The sequence below is a fragment of the Bufo bufo genome, chromosome 8, assembly GCF_905171765.1.
Source record: "Bufo bufo chromosome 8, aBufBuf1.1, whole genome shotgun sequence".
Taxonomy (NCBI): domain Eukaryota; kingdom Metazoa; phylum Chordata; class Amphibia; order Anura; family Bufonidae; genus Bufo; species Bufo bufo.
The window spans coordinates 143,348,857-143,364,383 of NC_053396.1; positions in this window are offsets into that span (position 1 = coordinate 143,348,857).

The following is a 15,527-nucleotide window of genomic DNA, read 5'->3' on the forward strand; positions in this document are numbered from 1 at the left end:
TGAATGAACCCCTGCTGTGCCTAGTTGGCATGGGCCTAAATCTATCAAAATCATCTGTTCTATTGCTGGGTGACATGAACCCCCTTTTGCCGTGAATGAACCCCTGCTGTGCCTGGGTGACAGGGGCCTAAATCTCTCAAAATCGTCTGTTCTATTGCTGGGTGACATGAACCCCCTTTTGCCGTAAATGAACCCCTGCTGTGCCTGGGTGACAGGGGCCTAAATCTCTCAAAATCGTCTGTTCTATTGCTGGGTGACATGAACACCCTTTTTCCGTGAATCAACCCCTGCTGTGCCTGTGTGACATGGGCCTAAATCTCTCAAAATCCTCTGTTCTATTGCTGGGTGACATGAACCCCCTTTTGCCGTGAATGAACCCCTGCTCTGCATTGCTGACAGGGAACTAAATTTAGTGAAAACATCTGTTACTGATCGGAAGATGCGCGACTACAAGCGCACGCTGCTGATGGCATTCCCACCTGATAGCGGGGGCACAGTGGAAGCACAAGGTGAAGGCAGAGGAGGAGGAAGAGGTCGCCATCGCAGCTGGGGCACCGCCAGCACCTGAGAAGGCAGGGTTAGCATGGCCCAAATGTGGAAAAGCTTTGTCAGCCTTGGAGGTGATGACCTGCCCTGCAGCCAGTGTATAGTGTGAACGTGTGTTTAGCACGGCAGAGAGCATTATCACAGGCCGCAGCCAATGTGGACAAGCTTACGTTTATTAAAATGAACCAGGAATGGATCCCACAGGACTTGTCCGTAACTTGTGCAGAATAGACATTTATACCAGCCTCAACCATCCATTCTTGTACTCAAGTGCACTTATTCTTTGTTTTATTTTGTTATATGTCCCAATTTAAAAATAAAAAACAACACAAATCAGTGTTGGATACCTATTCCTCCTTCACCGCCGCTTCCACCTACACCGCCACGTTAACCTACACAGCCACATCCACCATCCACCGCCTCCTCAACCTCCTACTCCTAGATCCAGATTGTTATTTTTATTTTTTCAGTATTTTATGTTATTTTAAGTCATTTCCCTATCCTCATTTGTTTGCAGAACAATTGCCATGCTCTTAAGCACATTTTGATGCCTTTTGCAGCCCTTTTCAAGGACGTTTTTTAGAGCCATTTTTAGTGGCCAAAAGTGACTTCAATGGGGTTTGGGTTCGGGGTCAAGTTCGGGTCAAGTTCGGGTCCCGAACCGAAACATCCAGGTGTCCGCTTAACTCTACATGTGAGGTAAAATGAGATAGGGTACCTCACATCCGTCATTGGATGTATAAAAGTCTTGCCCTTGCAGATATGTTTACAATTGACACAGCTGAGACATGGGAAGCATCCCATGCTCCGCTGTGTCAATGTACTCTGTACTAATCCAGGACCAGGACCAATGTCCGCTCTCACCAGCTGATCCCGCAAGTTCCTGGATCTCCGATAGGACAATAGAGGGGGAGATCTGAATTCAGGAATTTGATTCAGACAGGCTCCCAAAATGCCCCAATGTTTCATAATAACACGATTGATCTCGCGACTGTGTTCAGTGTATCGTGTAATAAAAGGAATCCTATTGTGGGGACCCTTTGTCTCCTTTCTCTTCAGTGTATCTCGTCTATCCATGTCTTGGATCTTAGCAATTTGGGACTGTAATAGCTTGGGAGGATAACCCCTTTGTTTAAACTTCTCAACCATGACCCCAAGCATGTCATCCAGAACATCAGGGTTAGAGACGATCCTTTTAGCCCTCAGGAATTGAAAGAAAGGAAAATGCTTCACCATATTACGTGGATGACCACTCTCAAAATGCAGGAGGGTATTCTTATCAGTCAGTTTGGTAAATAAGCAAGTATGCAATTGTCCCTCCTGGTATCTGACAGTGGTGTCCAAGAATTGGATCTCAGTGTCTGAATGTACAAGGGTAAATTGTAACTCCTTGTTAATACTATTAAGGTAAGACTGAAAATCCAACAGTTCGGAGCAGTCACCAGTCCAAATGAGGAAGATGTCGTCGATGTATCTCCACCACCTCAGTATCTTACTGCGGTGGTAGGACACATGGACGACATCCTCCTCAAAACATCTCATGAATATGTTGGCATAAGTAGGGGCCACATTGGACCCCATAGCCACACCCCTTATTTGCTTATAAAATACATCCTGAAACTGAAAATAATTCTGCCTCAAAATGATGTTAAGGAGATCAACAACAAAATCACATGTTTGTGCAGTCAGGGAAGACAAATCTAACATACGTCTAACCGCCCTGACACCAAGGTCATGGTCAATCGAGGTATATAATGATGTCACATCAAAAGATGCCAAAATTAAAGGATGTGTGTCAACAAGGTCAACATTCTCCAATTTACATAAAAAATCAGTGGTATCCTGAATATACGATTCTGCCCCACATGCATAATTCTGTAAGAGTTTATCCCAAAAAATTGAGATATTGCTAAAATAGTCTCAGAGCCCGATACAATTGGACGACCTGGGGGGTCGATCAGAGATTTGTGTACTTTTGGGAGCACATATAATACCGGTGTAACCGGATGATTAACAGTACAGAATTCAACGAGATCATTGTCAATGATGCCAGCCAGAACCGCATTGGTTAAACATTTGTTGATTAATCTAGCAATATCAAATTTGGGATCTGTCTGGAGTGCTAGATAGACCTCAGTATCATCAAGTTGTCATCTGATCTCCGCAATATATTTTGAGGTATCCAAGACGACAATCGCACCCCCCTTATCTGCGGGTTTCACAGTAAGGAGGGGATCATTTCTCAGTTGTTCAATAGCCTCAATCTCCAACCGTGTGAGAATGGGGGGTCTTGAGTGCACTGACATCACATAATGTTTTATACTGTGATAGATCGGACCTAACCGCAGTCATATAGGCATCAATGGCAGACTCATTGATCACAGGAGAGAAATTGCTCTTAAGAGACAGACTGAGACTGCCCAATGTAAGCTCACTCAATTGGGCTGTATTAGGCCGTGTCTTATTGTGGAACCAGGCTTTGAGTTTAATCCTGCGAAAGAAAGCTGATAAATCAATATCCAAATCATATTGAGCAGAGTCGATGGACAAAATGCCAACCCCCTATTCAGGACACTTACTTGTAACGGAGTAAGAATTTTAGAGGACAAATTAATAACAGTTATTTCCTCTTTGGCATCTGTGATTTGCCGGCCTGAGCACGAATCTTGTTGTTGCGCAATTTTGGAGGTTCGTCGATGTCTACGGCCACCCCTTCTGGTGCGACCTCTTTTTTGTGCTGGTTGTTGATTCTGCTTCCTAAAAAAGAAGAGGACTGTTCTATTCCTGATGTCTGTTAGTGATGAGCGGGAGGTGCCATATTCGATTTCGCGATATTTCGCGAATATTCGAATAAATATTCTTATTATTTTCGTCGAAATCGAATATTCGTAATTATTAAATTTTTCGCGAATAATATGCGATTAAAATAATCGTACGATTATTTTAATCTTATGATTTTTTTTTTCTTTCCTATGGCTAGGCTAATATGTGTACTTTACGAAATTTCTTAATATTGCTCTAACTTCGTCTTTTAGAATATTCGGAATATTGCTCTAACTCCGTCTTTTAGAATATTACGAATATTCTAAAAGACGAAGTTAGAGCAATATTAAGAAATTTCGTAAAATACACATATTAGCCTAGCCATAGTCATAGGAAAAAAAAAAAATCATAAGATTAAAATAATCGTACGATTATTTTAATCTTATGATTTTTTATTTTTTCTATGGCTAGGCTAATATGTGTATTTTACGAAATTTCTTAATATTGCTCTAACTTCGTCTTTTAGAATATTCGGAATATTGCTCTAACTCCGTCTTTTAGAATATTACGAATATTCTAAAAGACGAAGTTAGAGCAATATTAAGAAATTTCGTAAAATACACATATTAGCCTAGCCATAGTCATAGGAAAAAAAAAAAATCATAAGATTAAAATAATCGTACGATTATTTTAATCTTATGATTTTTTATTTTTTTTCTATGGCTAGGCTAATATGTGTATTTTACGAAATTTCTTAATATTGCTCTAACTCGTCTTTAGAATATTCGGAATATTGCTCTAACTCCGTCTTTTAGAATATTACGAATATTCTAAAAGACGAAGTTAGAGCAATATTAAGAAATTTCGTAAAATACACATATTAGCCTAGCCATAGTCATAGGAAAAAAAAAAAATCATAAGATTAAAATAATCGTACGATTATTTTAATCTTATGATTTTTTATTTTTTTTCTATGGCTAGGCTAATATGTGTATTTTACGAAATTTCTTAATATTGCTCTAACTTCGTCTTTTAGAATATTCGGAATATTGCTCTAACTCCGTCTTTTAGAATATTACGAATATTCTAAAAGACGAAGTTAGAGCAATATTAAGAAATTTCGTAAAATATACATATTAGCCTAGCCATAGTCATAGGAAAAAAAAAAAAAATCATAAGATTAAAATAATCGTACGAATTTTTTTCGAATAAAAATACAAATATTCGATTTCGCGAATATTTGGAACTATATTCTAAATATTCGCGAAATCTCGAAATTGCGATATTCGAGAAAAAAATTCGAAATTCGAATATTCGCGCTCAACACTAATGTCTGTGCGTTCTTCTTTCTCTTTCAATCCTTCTGATTAGAGGTTCTATTTTCAAACTGCCATGTATAGATGGAGCCCATTTTATAGTCCTCCAAATCTCGAGTCCATTTTGAGCGTTTACCTTCCTCAAGCTCAACCTTTAATTTAGACACATGAAGTGATACACTATCAGAAAACAGAGTAAATTCCTCAGGGGACAAGGACGTTTTTAGTGCCCGTTCAATATCACCCATCTCAGTAGCTGTAGAGGATAATTCTTCTTGTATATATTGTATATTCAAAAGAATAAAGTCCAGAGAATATCTGTTGGAAAGAACTTCAAGTTTCTTGCAATAAACTGAATTGTTAAAAAACAACTTAGGTCGAAGATCAGATCTCATGCCTCGAGGTATCCTTTGGGCTTTATAATATTCACCCAAGGTGGTCATATGTAGGCCCAAGGAAGCCGTCTTTTTGGATAAAAATTCAAGTTTTTTCTTTAATTCTTTCACAGATGGGGTATTTAAAAAGGTGGCATCTCCCCCAATGCCTTGCATAATATGTTCCGCTTCCTCCTGCAAGTAGGTGGAGCCACGTAGAAATCCAATATCCATAGTAAAAAAAAAAAATTATATATATATATATATACATACAGCTAAAAATCTGCAGAAAAAATTGTGCTAAGCTAACAAGTGAAAAATACAAAAGGAAAATGTATGGCAGCACCAATTCACAACTTTAGTAACGGGTGCTATGTCCAAGGGTGTCACTGCTTACCCAAAGAATATAGACGGAAACGGACAGCACTTCCAGTAGAAAAAGTTGTGGTTTATTAGGCCACAGTGGCACAGTGAAGCGACGTTTCGGCTCAAAACACAGAGCATCAAACATAAGTGTAACACAAGGTATAAGTAGACATACATGATTAGGGGGTGGAGCAATCAATCAATATGATCATTACAATAAAAAGTGTGTAAAATATGAATAAAGTCACCCTCCCACCCTGCAGCTGACAAAAGTTAATTTTTACCTTCATTTTTTCAATACCCATCGGCTGAGAAATGGAGGGGACGTGGTCTAACTAGATCGGACGTGGCTTAGCAGGGCCTAGAAGTTGATTTTTAACTTCATTTTTTTAATCTCAGTCAGCTGAGGAGTGGGAGGGGGCATCGCCTAACCATATTGGGGCGTGTCCTTTACATCAGCTCACTCTAAGACAGCCGCACTGTTCTGTCTGAGTGTGAGCTGCAGGGAGAAAGTCACCCTCCCTCCCATCCCTAAAGCTGACAGAAATAGATTTTTACCTTCATTTTTTCAATCACTGTTGGCTCAGGGGTGCGTGGTCTAATAAGAGCTGGGCGTGGCTTATCCGGACCTAGAAGTTGATTTTTTACTTCATTTTTTCAATCTTAATCAGCTGAGTAGTGGGAGGGGGCGTGGCCTAACCAGATTGGGGGCGTGTCCTTCTGAACAGCTCACCCTAAGATAGCAGCACTGTGCTGTCTGAGTGCAAGCTGCAGGAAGAAAGTCACCCTCCCTCCCACCACTGCAGCTGACAGAAGTTGATTTTTACCTTCATTTTTTTCAATCCCCGTCGGCTCAGGAGTGGGAGGGTGTGTGGCCTAACCAGATAGTGGGGTTTTAAGTCTTTTAGGGGTGGGCACATTGTGGCAGGGGGCGTGTCTGGGCTCCTTCCTGCAAGAGTGACACCCCCTCTGGGCAGCTTACTGGCTCATTTGCATACCAAATAAACTGGATTATCAGAGGATAAAAACATCTATTGCTGGAACAAAGGCACATCTTGAAATAAGGTACTAAGTGCTATTAAGCAATGACTTTACTTCAATAGCAATTATCCTTGTGACAGATTACCTTTAAAGCTCTCCTACAGAGTGAAGATAAATGGCTCGGTTGTTATAGAAACCTGGAGTAAAACTGTTTCTGTGGAGGCTGGAGGACCTGCGAGCTTCTATTGGCTGACAATGGTCAAGTGACCAAGCTTCTATTGGCTAATAGTGATCAGCGGCAAGGGCAATATTCGAATTCGCCATATATTTGAGAATTTGCGAATTCATGATCTCCAGGCATTATTTTCTTGATTGCGAAAATTCCCATAAAATTCTCATGAACTGGTATTTAAAAAAAATCTAGTATTCGCGATTACGAATATATTTTGCGATATTCTAAATATTCACGAATTCTCGAAAGTACCGATATTCGCGATTAAAATTCGCAATTCGAATATTCGTGATCAACACTATTGGCTAATGCATTTTTTAGGAATATCTCAGAAACGGTACGTCCTAGAGAGCTAAGACCTGGTCTAAAACCTTTCCGGACACCTGATGTACCTGTATGCTAAATTTCGTGATTGTAAATGCGACGGTGCATAATCCTTTAGCGGACATACACACACACACACATACACTCAGCTTTATATATTAGATAAATATTAACAATATATGATGAACAGAGCACAAGTGCAAAAATGAAGCATGCACACCAGTCTAACAGAATTCTAATACTCGATAGTTGATAAAGTGCAAGGGTGAATAAGTGGTCCATGCTGGTTGTCCTCAGCAGGATCAGGACAGACAGCAGCAGCAGGTAATTGTTAAGGGTATAGTATAAGGCCTACACCTAGCTCGACCAATCTCAGCAGGAGCAGGACAGACTGCAGTAGGTAAATGGTAACGCTGTAGTGTAAGGCATACAAATAACTAGGCCTAACTCAGCAGGAACAGAACAGATAGCAGCAGGGAAATGGTAACGCTGTAGTATAAGGCATACACATAGCTGGGCCTAACTCATTAATATCAGGACAGACAGCAGCAACTGGAAAATGGTAACATTGTAGTATAAGGCATACACATAGCTGGGCCTAACTCAGTTATATTAGGACAGACAGCAGCAGCTAGAAAATGGTAACGCTGTAGTGTAAGGCATACACATAGATGGGCTTAACTCAGCAGGAACAGAACAGACAGCACCAGGGAAATGGTAACGCTGTAGTATAAGGCATACACATAGCTGGGCCTAACTTAGCAGGAACAGAACATACAGCAGCAGGGAGATGGAAATTCTGTAGTATAAGGCATACACATAGCTGGGCCTAACTCAGCAATATCAGGACAGACAGCAGCAGCTGGAAAATGGTTATGCTGTAGTGTAAGGGATACACATAGCTAGGCCTAGCTTAGCAGGAACAGAACAGACAGCACCAGGAAAATGGTAACGCTGTAGTATAAGGCCGACACATAACTAATCAAGATTAGTGTTGGGCACGAATATTCTTATTCTAATCACCAATTTTTATTGCGAATATTGGCACTTCGAGAATTCGCAAATATCTAGAATATAGTGCTATATCTTCGTAATCGCGAATATTCGAGATTTTTTTTCATCAGTACCCTTGATCCCTCACTGCTTCTTGCTTGTGGGCCAATAAGAAGGCTGCAATATCTTTGACTTTAGGAATAGTGTTGATTGCAAATTTTCGCATCACAAATTTTTATCGCAAATTTTCCTATTCACGATTTTTGCAATCATGAAAATAATGACTAGAGATCACAAATTCTCGAATATATAACGAATATTCGGCCAAATATTCGCATAATATCGCAAATTCGAATATTGCCCCTGCCGCTCATCACTGACAAGATCACGACAGAGCAGTAGCAGGTAAAGGTAACGGTGGAGTATAAGGCCTATACATAACTCAGCATGATCCGGACAGACAGCAGAAGCAGGTATATGGTAATGGTCGAGTCTAAGGCCTACACATTAGCTCGGCCTAATGTAGTAGGAACAGACAGCAGCAGGTTTTTTGTTTGCAGCAGGAATGTGTTCCCAGGAATGGGCCCCCACCAGACCGTGGCAACACCAAAAATAAACTTAGACACCTCTGACAGCAGAAGGTTCTTCGTCTAGAGCAGGAATGTGCTCCCATGCATACAAAATGCTATATTTTCCTTTGACAAAATTGTTTTTCGAATGTATTTTAAGTTTGTACAGCCCACAATAAATTAGTACAACATTAGCTCCACTTGCTGCCCGCACCGGTCTGCTCTCAGTTTCCATATTGAGCAAATCGAGTCTGGAGAAGAACACTGCAGTAATGCAGCCTGCAGCGCCGTATGCTGATTTCTCCAAGCCAGAGGGCAGCAGGACTGGCGGGGTTTAGCAGCGGCTCTCTCTTCCTCCTTTTGTCTGTGAAGAGTCATGGTTACCGCCAATCGCACGACCCATACATGATCAGCGCCGGACACACGCTGGGTCTGTGAAGAGTCATGGTTACCGCCAATCGCACGACCCATACATGATCAGCGCCGGACACACGCTGGGCTCCAGCCAATCGGTAGCACCCAGCCGTCCTCTGCCTGTCTGATCACAGAAGCCAGTGAGGAACCAGCTTGCCTCGGCCCGGGTCTGGAAGTGTCCCCGGCTCTGCCGGCGGGATCAATTCCCCTCCCCACGGCTGCTGGTGGGGTCCTTGGCGGCTGCCTCCATTGCACAGCCTGGATCGTCGATCGCAGGTCAGGCTGCTGAATAAGCCTTTAGCTGTGAGACTTGGCTACACACAAGGGGTAGTGTCACACAGCCCAGGGCAGACTTCACCAGAAAGGGTCTGACAGGCACCAGGGAGCACTTACACTGTCATCCAGCAGAGCAGAGTTTGTAGTCTGTTTTGAAGGCACCATGTGTTCTTGAGTTACATAGAACTGCCGTTAAACTTACCCCACAAAACAAATGTAGCTGTGATATTCATCTTTGTGGACTTGACATAGAAATTCATATACTTTAGGTTCATGAAAAACATACAGTAATCCGATCCCATACAATGCAGATGTCTGTAGGGGGAGAAGAATGCAGGGCTTCCAGGGAGAGATGGGGTAGATAGATATATACATGTTGTCCATCATGCTATAATCTATCTACCCCATCTCTCCCAGGAAGCACTGAAATCTTCTCCTCCTCTAGACATTTCCATTGTATAGGACCGGATTACTGTACGTTTTTCTTGAACCTACATGATCTGATTTTCTATGTCAAGTCCACAAAGATGAAGCACAGCTACATTCGTTTTGTGGGGTAAGTTTACCGGCAGTTTTATGTAACTCAAGAACACATGTTGCCTTCAAAACAGACTCCACACTCTGCTCTACTGGATGACAGTGTAGGTGCTCCCTAGTGCCTGTCAATCCCTTCCTGGTGAAGTGTGCAGGTCCTGTAGTGATATGGGCAAGTTCATACAGCAATTTGTTTTATATGGAGGACCGCGCTGCTTCACTTTCCATCAAGGGACAGCCTATCCCAGTAGGATTCTTTTGCACTTTCCAAATGCAGTGACATATGGATCTTCACATTCGCTTTTACCCTCCTGGTAGATTGTATATACCTTCAAAAGGGACGTACGCAATAGTGAAGTACTGCCACAAAAGATAAAAATTTACAATTAATTATACTCACAAGCCAAGTTCTTTAAAATGCCTTAAAACAACACTGCATAGCCTTATGTTCATACCCGACCCGGGTTTCGCTTGACACTTCGTCTGGGGCGAACAAACTAATGAGTTTCGGTAGCTGGCTAATATATGAATAGAACTCCACCCTTTTTCTCAACGAGTTAAAAGCACGACAATAATCACATACCTAAGTTCCAATCTTGTATCAAAATTATAATATCCATGTAATATAACATTGCAAATCACATCCACCCACACACTGGTTCACTATTGAAACCAATTATACACTTCGGAACCTTTCTAAGTAGCAAGCCAATCCATATTAGCGGACAAACTTTAATTCAAAACTCCTTCAACTGTCACGTGTCCACAATAAGTTTCTCCACTTTTATTCACAAAGATCCAGACCTAGTCACATGGTCCCTACCCACCAATTAAAGGTCTCTTTAACATACCTGACTACCAAAAGAAGATTGCGTGTCTCCTCCCATATCTATATCGCAACGATCTGTAAGTACTATACCAGACAATAAATATCTAAAAAAATAATCCCAAAATTAATAAATACATAAATAAATTAATCCAGAAATATATACAGCGCCTTCAGCGCCCAGAACCGACGGCGGGGGCCAGGAAGTTGCTGCCAATCCAGGACTCGCTGCCGATTCATTTTGATAAATGTCAGTCTGTCCACAGAGTCTGTGGACAGACGGGTCCGCTTGTCGATGACCACCCCACCTGCCGCGCTGAATGTCCGCTCAGGCAATACGCTGGAGGGGGGCAAGACAGTACTTCCAGCGCATACTGAGCGAGCTCATGGCAGGTGTCCAGCCTGGCAACCCAGTACTCGGTGCTCATGCTGTCAGAAGCACCGACGGACCGCATGTAGTCTGCAACCATGGGGGCCAGCCACTGGTGGTGACTGCTGCTGCTGCTACTGGTCCAGCAGGTACTCTTTCACCGCCCGTCGCTGCTCCCACAACCTCTCCAGCAGGTGGAGTTCCACTGCATCACACTGTCCACAATCAACCTGTGAGGTGGCAGTCTGATGTCCTGCTGCAGTTTGGGCAGGGGCGTGGTGATGGTTGGGGAGCATCGGAAGTGGCTAGCAATCCTCCGTACCCTTTGCACGATGTCACTCAATCTTGGGTATGTGCGTAGTAACTTCTGTACCACAAGGTTGAGGACATGTGCCATGTAGGGCATATGTGTTAGACTGCCAGCATGGAGGGCGGCGAGGAGGTTGCTGCTGCTGTCACAGACAACCATGCCTGCCTGGAGCCTTTGGGGGGTGTCAGCCACTTGTGGACCTCAGCCTGGAGGACGGCCAGAACATCAGGTCCAGTGTGTCTCCATTCCCCTAAGCTCACAAGCTGGGGCATGGCCTGGTAGCGGACATGCCGCACACTTGTGTAGCTATGGGGATGCTTGCTGGGGGGCTCAGCAGCATCATAGACAGTGGCTTGAGGGAGTGCATAAGTTCTCCCCTGGACACCCCGAGGCGGCACCACAAACTGAGATGCCGCCACATCCGATGATCCCTCCCCGGCACCTCGGAGGGACACCCAATAGGCTGTAAAGCTGATGTATCGTCCCTTCCCATGTCTGCTGGTCCAGGCATCCATTGTCAGATGCACACTGTCACTGACAGTGTCATCCAGCGACAGGGATACATTCTGCACAATGTGCTGGTGTAGGGCAGGGACGCCGGTTCTGGCAAAGAAATGGCGGCTAGGGAAATGCCATCTGGGTTGGGCCTGCTCCAACATCTGCCGGAATGGATTGAAGTTCACAATATTGAAGGGCAGGAGATGTTGGGCGATTACCCTTGCGAGGAGCCCATTGAGTGAACGCACCCATCGTTCCCTGGGGCGTAGGCCGAGGTGCGTTCAAATGCGTCAGCAACAGAGGAGGGTGCAGAGGAGTCAGAGGTCTGGCTGCCAGTACCAGTACCTCTAGGAGAAGAAGTGGGGGAGTGGGAATGCATTTGGAAGGGGGTGGGGTGGCTGCAGGACAGTGACAGGAGCTGCTGTCCCCTGCACACTGCTGCTGGTGCTGCTGGTGCTGCTGCGACCATCGTGCATCTGGTCCCACTCCAGCCAGTGGTTGACTCTCAGGTGCTGAGTAAGGGCAGTGGTACCCAGCCGAGCAACATATCTCCCTCTCCTCACCCTGGCATGGCATAGCTGACAGATGGTAATTGTCTGATCGTCTGATGCCAGCGTGAAGTAAGCCCAAACAGGCGACTTACGCACCGACCTCCTGTCAGATGGGGTGGCGCTGTCTTTCGCCTGTTTGGGTTTGGTGTGCACAGGCGGAGCCGGCACTTGCTGCTACTGCAGCGTTCTGCTGCCATTACCAGTGTAGCCCTTGCCACTGGGCTCCTTGGTTACCTGGCACACCGTTTGCCTTGGGTGCCTACCTTCCTCATCAATGCTGCTGTCACCTGACAAGGGAGGTGGCACCCATTCTAAGTCACCCTCCTCTTAATCCCCTGTAATGTCAGACCCAAGGTCTACCAGTGGTTGACTGAGGGGAACAACAGACGTGGAGCCCCTGACCTGGCTCCGCTATCCCCTCACTGACGCCTGGGTCTGACTAGGTGCGGGGATTCTGTGGCTGAAACCACCCGCACCAGTTGGAAGGGATGTCACTGGTGTATTGACGGGCGGTACCCCCTCCTCCTCCTCCTCCTTCCCTTCCAAAAGGTCCTGAGCATCCGGACCAAGCTCTAGCTTACTCTCCTGCATTACCACCCCCAAGTTGTCCCTCTTACTGTCACTGTCAAACAGCATCAGGGACTAATCTTGGGGGCTGGGGGCTGGTCCTACAGGAGGCAGAGATCTGCTGCTCAGAGCTGGGTCAGAGGACTCCGTGCCACTGACTTGTGTCACAAATGACACAACTACCTCGGCGTCCTGAGATGAAATGGGGCAGCTGCCATGCCCCAAAAAAAATCACGGATGAGGCGGACGTCCCTGCCACCTGCGCCTGCCCCTCCGTGGGTAGAGGACCGACCCCGTGCTGGCAGCGGTTCAGCACTGGAACCAACTCCTCTACCATGACCACGGCTGCCGGCATGACCACGTCCACTCATGATTTGACCAAATGACCACAATGTTTTTAAACAACAGAAAAAAAATATAGAAAGAAAAAAATGAGGGAGTATGGGCAAACTTTATTGGGTTGGGGACAAAGGGGCAAAAATAAAGTAAAATAGACACGAAACCCTAAGACAATGACACAAAAACAGACAGGAAAATACTTTTTTTTTTTTTTTTTTCACAAACAAAAGACGCTGACAATAATCCCTCCCTAGCACACAAACCCCTTAAACAGTAACACTAAAACAGAACCAAAGACTTTTTATTTTGTTTTTTTTGTAGTTATTTTCACAGACAAAAGATGCTGACAATAATTCCTCCCTAGCACACAAAACCCTAAAACAATAACACTAAAACAGAGAAAAATACTTTTTTTTTTTCACAGAAAAAAGACGCTGACAATAATTCTAGCACACAAAACCCTAAAACACAGCAAAATACTGAAACAGCACAAAATGGCTGCTGGGGACATTCTTATATAGTAAGGGGCAGTCAACTTTCCTATTGATTGCTAGGGATGTTGCTAAGCTCTGACAAAGACATTGCAGCCTTCTCATTGGCCCACAAGCTAGAAGCAGGGAGGGATCACGTGTACTGTTTTAAAAAAAAACAATACAGGTAGTCCCCGGGTTACGTATAAGATAGGGACTGTGGGTTTGTTCATTAGTCAAATTTGTTCATAAGGCTACTTTTACACGGGCGTTTGGTGCGGATCAGTCATGGATCTGCACAGACGGATCCGTTCAGATAATACAACAGTCTGCATACGTTCAGAATGGATTCATTTGTATTATCTTTAACATAGCCAAGATGGATCCGTCTTGAACACCATTGAAAGTCAATGGAGGACGGATCAGTTTTCTATTGTGCCAGATTGTGTCATAGAAAACGGATCCGTCCCCGTTGACTTACATTGAGTGTCAGAATGGATCCGTTTGGCTCAGTTTCGTCAGACGGACACCAAAACACTACAAGCAAAACACTACACTACAAGCAGCGTTTTGGTGTTCGCCTCCAAAGCGGAATGGAGACGGAACGGAGGCAAACTGATGCATTCTGAGCGGATCCTTTTCCATTCAGAATGCATTAGGGCAAAACTGATCCGTTTTGGACCGCTTGTGAGAGCCCTGAACGGATCTCACAGACGGAAATCCAAAACGCCAGTGTGAAAGTAGACTAAGTCGAATCAGGCACTTTTTTAAGCAGGGACAGGATATTAGATTACATCTTTCTAATGAGGTTACAGAAAGACCTCAAGTGGCTCTAAACCCATTCCATACTCATTAAAACTGAATTGCATGATGTTCTAAATAGGAAATGCAACTTGGACACATGTTTGTCTTAACATTTTTTTTTTTCTGTGCATGTAAATGCTTAAACATCAGCATTCAAATATTGTACTGTAGACTCTTGTACAGTGTAGAGTACAACCTTAAACAATCTTGGTAGAGGATGATAGACTTGTTGGAGAGGATTGGACTGTAACGGTGTCTCCGAAGTCCAAATCTAATGCAGAGCTTGATTGTGCTGTATCACCAGCACTTGCATCAGGTTTTTGTTTTGGAGGCATTGTTGCAGGGTAAAAATACACTGTATGTACAGAGATGGACACCATATTCAGAGGACAGGGTACAGTTGGCAGAGAACCCTGTGATGGTCTCCTTTAATGAATAATGAAACTGTTGCTCAGGCTAATAAACTAGTCCCTAGAGCAGTCTGATTGTCTGCTCTGTAAGTGAGCTCTGCTCTTCTTTACACAGCACACGCTGCCCCCTCCTTCCCCCCTGCAGACACAGACGAAGGCTCGGCTCGCGTGCCACTCGCTCCCCTCTCCCCTGGAGACGCAGACAGAGGGTCACTGATTACTGTCTGGAGATGGTAAGCGGTGGGAAAGACACTGCAAGCCCCACGTGTATCAGCCTCTGATGTGGTTTTGAACTCCCAGCTGCAGAGAATGGATAGTGGAGTTCTGGATGTCTCTTATCAACGGCTTGCAGAGCAAGAATGCCGGGAGCTTGAAGGGGGAGTACACTTTCAGTCACATGAGGCAGTGTACGTAAGTACGAGTTGTACCTAACTCGAATGTACGTAACCCGGCGACTGCCTGTATTCCAAATTACGAATATATAGCGCTATATTCGAAATATTCTCAAATTTTCAAAGTGCCGATATTCGCGACAAAATTCGCAATACGAATATTCGCGCTCAACACTAATCTGACGGTAAAAATCTTCCTCATAAATAAAATAATTTATCTGCAGAATAAAAATAATACATTCTCCTGTGTATTCAGTCTTTGTTTCTGGCATCTCACCTTTTGCTTTCAAAAAGAATTTGGT